The 5,000-nt window shown below is 36.2% G+C and overlaps 1 protein-coding gene across 4 annotated transcripts in view; it reads right to left on the bottom strand.

Moving 5' to 3' along the window:
• Positions 1-5,000, bottom strand: part of LOC115232418 (vitamin D3 receptor) — an 822,423-nt gene that overhangs the window by 491,148 nt on the left and 326,275 nt on the right. For 2 of the 4 annotated variants that reach the window (XM_029802281.2, XM_036514416.1), the window contains exon 1: positions 3,272-3,865. The exons of 1 other annotated variant lie outside the window; for it this stretch is intronic. The gene's annotated coding sequence lies outside the window, so the exon portion shown is untranslated. Of the gene's footprint in view, positions 1-3,271; positions 3,869-5,000 lie in introns of those variants that run through there. One more of the 4 variants, XM_029802282.2, reaches the window with a different exon arrangement.

Here is a 5,000-nt window from a genome sequence, read left to right as displayed (position 1 = left end):
AAGGTCGCTTGCCACAAGCAAGGATCAACATGTCACTTGCTGAACTTCCTAACAAAGATGAGGTCATCCAATAACTAGACCCACTTAACATGACGCCAGTGCAACCGAGATCTACAAGAGTGACGATCCCCATTTTGTCTCAAAGCAAACCGAGCGCTTCTCTCAATAGAGAGCCAGGTTTCTATAGAAGTTCAGGGTCATCCCAATAGTCCATCTTTACAAGAACAACGGAAACCGTCAGTGCTGTGGCAACTACTAGAATATACCTATGCCGTTAATTGCTAGGTAGATCCTCTCCCGAGTAATATTGAACAAGCTAATTTATATTTTGAATATGATCTTTTGCCTAAGAGCCTGTACGGTTTTGGAGAGGACCGCCCGTAATCCAGTCGACTTGGTGCTTACAACACACCAACTTCTGAAATGTCTTGCTGGTGATCTCATAAGGAAAAACATAATCATAGCTTCTGAGGCATACTTCTAGACAAGGAGAAAATATGGGTGGCTAGACATCCCTGGCAAGTTCACTGCATTTCTTCTAGTGTTTCTAGATATCAGTTAATGATGTAATAATAAAACAGTTCAAAAATAAAAATATGAGCCCTTCTCAGATTAATCAAACCTTACTATGAGTGATAGCTTGGCTACGAATCTGATCTGAGCAGAAGGACCTATGAGAGTTCAGAGTCGCTAACAGATTAACACGTAAGTCTTGTCAGTTAGTTCCGAACACATCCATTAGTGATGTAATGGTCATTATCAATGTGAATGAACAAGCGAGGATCGTATTCTGTCTGTGCAATTTGTCTGTTTGCATGTAGCTGTGTTCGTAAGACCATACGCAATCGCATGTTTTTCTTTTCAATAAATTATTTCATAATTTGGCAAAAAGCACAGAGAACTCAGAGTAATGTCATTTTATTTTTGTCTACTTCCCTCTCCATCTCATACACACGTGTATATATATCTTTATGTTTGTGTCTGAGCCTTAGTCTGTCAACGTGCGTGTGTTTGTCTAAGAGATCCAGACTAGCTTATATAATAAGTGTGGGAGGAGGAGACGATGCTGGTGGAAATAAAATCAGCATCTGCTGGAATAGTTACGATGGCAATTAGTTGGCTATGATAATGATGATGGTTTCTAACTTCAACAAGTATTGATTTCTAACTTTGCAATAATACATAACAATAATGATTTCTAATACAGGGATAACAAGCAGATATTTGGGGAGAGGAAACATAGTCGATGAAAACAGCACCTGGGTGTGAATTCTTTTGAATTCTTTCTATCGCCCCTGGAGGGATGAAAGCCATGTTGGAAAACGTTCCCAGTATGAATAGTTTCTTTTGAGGGTATAGTCGATAAAATCGACAATAGTATTTGACTGCTGCTTTATTTTATCGATTTCGGTAGCTTGAAAAGCAAAGTCGTCTTTGGCGGGATTTGAACATAAAATGTAAAGGGAACTAAATACTGCAAGATTTTCAGTTCATTGACCCACGGGTTCTGTTATTCCAAGTAGTAGTAGTAGTATCTACATTTAGCTCAAGGCCACACATTTATAAAGGATAGAAAAATCAACTGAATCGACTCCTGGTATATGACTGGTACCAACTATATTGACTTCGAAGGGATGAAGCAAGAGACCTTGAGGAGAAATACAGTTTTGTGTCCCAATTTATTTTAGCTTTTTTTTCTATTGATTTATTCATTATTATTCTGAATATAATGTTCTATTTTGTCGGCCCTTTTGGCAAAATAAAGTTATTTATTCAGACTGTTATTATTGTTTCGCGCAAGGTCACTCAGTTTGGGGAGAACTATGACCGAAAATAGATACATACAGCCGGAACCCAGTCGGTCTTGGGAGTTGTAACTAAAACAGTAGGGTTACGATTTGAAAGAAGATTTGGCTGTTTGTTCTAGCAGGTCTAGCGATATTATAGTGGATTCCAGGGTGTAATGAATGCGTGACTATAAAGGCGTTTGGATCATGTAAGTAAAAATAAATATATCTATATGAGAAGACGGTTTTAGACAGTCAGACAGGAAGACCGATAAATAAACAGACAAATACACAAACCGACAAATATGTAAGTAGGTACGAAGATAGGTAGCTAGGTAGTAAGTAGATTGATAAATATTTGGATCGATAGATAGTAAAATAAACAGAAAAGCAGACAGATAGATGCATAGACAAACCCCGGATATAGCAATGTGTGTGCGTGTTTGTGTATGTATGTATGTACATATATTTATATATGTATGTATATAAATACACACACACACAGAATTAGATTAGTAGGAAGATATCTAAATGGGTACACAAAAGTGTAAGATAGATGAATAAACGGAGAGAAAAAGAGACAGATAGACATCTGTAGGCACAGACATAACTAAGCTATTTCGGTGTACACATATTAGGCAATGCATGTGTTAACTGATGGTCGGCGAAAGCAAGCAGGCTCTACATACATACAGATAGATAGATAGATAGATAGATAGATAGATAGATAGATAGATATGTGTCTCAACCTTTTTTACACGTACTCGAGCCATGTGTATGCTTGCAATCTCAATACACACGTGTTAAAGTGTGAGCAATATATATGCATACATATACATACATACATACATTCATACATACATTCATACATACATATATATAGTAACACTCCCAAGCATGTGCGTTTATGGTTCATTTAGATCTGTTTTCTAATTTACACACATGTATAGTACACATGTAAAATGCAAGCTACATACACACACCCATGTGTACATGTTTGTGTGTGTGTGTGTGTGTGTGTGCAAAAACATTCCGACAATCAGGCAAGCCTGTAAATTTGTATATTAATTTAGTTATTCGTTTGTTGGTTTGCTAATGTTCCCCGATGGCATAAAATGAATGTTGAGAACAACAAAGCTACTATGCACTAAATATATATATAAATATTGAATAAGACAGGATTAAAGTTGTAAATACACACACAAACATATGCATACACATTACATGTATAGAGTCAGCGATTTGTGATGCCTTCATGTAAGGACGGGTGTATGTATGATGAAGCAAAGAACATGGGTGAAACTTCTTTTACAATGTAAACGAAGTCAAACACAAGACAGAAAGTCCCAGACTACTAAGGCATTGGGGAGAATAATTATAATAATAATAATAATGTTTCTTTTAAATAATGATAACGATAACAATTAAGGAATTAAAGAAGAAAGCAAGGAGAAATGAAAAAAGGGTGGTGATGGTTTCCTTACCTGACTTATTCCATATAATAAATCCGTTTTGATGCTGAGAATGCAGTCGGTATGGTGACTATATACCAATACAGGGTATAGACCTATATTATGTATGTACGGTATGTATGTACTCGCATATATGTACGGGTTATGTATGTGTCTAAATATTTGTGTGTATACAAGCGTGAGTATGCACGTCCTTATAGCGAGTTGGTGTGTATATGTGTGTGTGTTTATAGTTATATAGTATGTGTTTGCGTAATTCTGTGTGTTATATATTTTTCTCAGACCATAACAAACGTGAAGTTGAACGAGAGAAAGAGAAAAGCAAAATAAACGAGAGAGTTGCCGAGTGATAGACAGAGAGAAATAGAGAGAAAGAAACGTGTGAGAGAGAGAGAAGGGTGTAATAGTAGAAAAAAAACTGCTCAGTAAAAGCATTGAGAGACTGAATGATAGAATGAGAGAGGGGGAGTGAAGCACTTGTAATAGTGTTTGTGGGTAATAGTGGTGGTGGTGGTGCTGTGGAGGATAATGGTGCTGGAGGTAGTAGGAGTTACGTTGGTCGACGTCGTCGTCGTAGTAGTAGTAATAGTAAAATGGTGTAACAGCAGTAGCAGTCGTAGTGGTGCGACTTGTTATGACGACGACGGCAGCCGTCGTAGTGATGGTGGTGGTGGTGGATGAGGCCCGGTGTTGAACGGTGAAGCGTAACAGTGTAAGGATTGCTGTAATCATGAGAAGGGGAGGAAAGTCATACCACTTCCCCCCGCTCTGTCTTTCACTTTTTATCCTTCTCTCTCTCTCTCTCTCTCTCTCTCTCTCTCTCTCTCTCACTCTCCTCCTCTATGCTTTTTACTTTTACTCTGCTACCGTTACTTCGTCTTTCCCCCACTCAGTCTTTCTCACTTTCCTGCTCTCACTTCCTTTTCCTCTTAATATCACATTATCTCTACAACGCCCTCTCGCTCTCTTTCTCTCTCTCCCTCAGTCGATGTTACCTTTAAATTCGTTCTTGTTTTCTCTCTTAGCTTTTCAGTCTATTTATCTCTTTCTCTGTCTCTCATTCCCTTCTCTCTCTGTCTCTCTGGTTTTCATCTTTAGTTTTAAATCAGTCACTGTACACCACCCTCTCTATGTTGTCTTTATATTTCTTCTCTCTCTCTCAATCACTTTCTCTCTCTCTCTCTTTCTTTCTCTTTCTCTCTCTCTTTTTTCTCAGTATACTCTAAACCCTCTCTATTTCAATTTTAAGTCTTGCAACTTCTCTCTCTCTCTCTCTTTCCATACATATGGTTGCGCGCGTATATATAATATATATATGCATATTTGTATAAGCACATGTATCTGTATGTATACACACACACGTATATATTTGTACATACACTCATACATATATCTGTATATATATATATAAGTATATATATATATATATGTCTATATATATATATACATGTGTACATACACTCATACATATACATACTATATATTTTTGTATATATATATATATATATATATATATATATATATCAGAATACTAGATTTCTAAATATCTCGTAGAGACATGTTCCCACCACCGTAGCATATTATATATATTATATATATATATATATAATATAATATAAATATATAAAATATAGTATGTATATATCAGTGTATAGATATATATATATATGTAAACGAATAGAGATATGCCATATATTATATTTATATATGTATGCATAAACACCATATATACAAGTATATT

The sequence above is a fragment of the Octopus sinensis genome, linkage group LG2 (genome assembly GCF_006345805.1).
Source record: "Octopus sinensis linkage group LG2, ASM634580v1, whole genome shotgun sequence".
In the NCBI taxonomy this organism is placed as follows: Eukaryota; Metazoa; Mollusca; class Cephalopoda; order Octopoda; family Octopodidae; genus Octopus; species Octopus sinensis.
The sequence above is the reverse complement of the archived record's forward strand: the minus strand, read 5'-3'. Positions and strand labels throughout refer to the sequence as shown.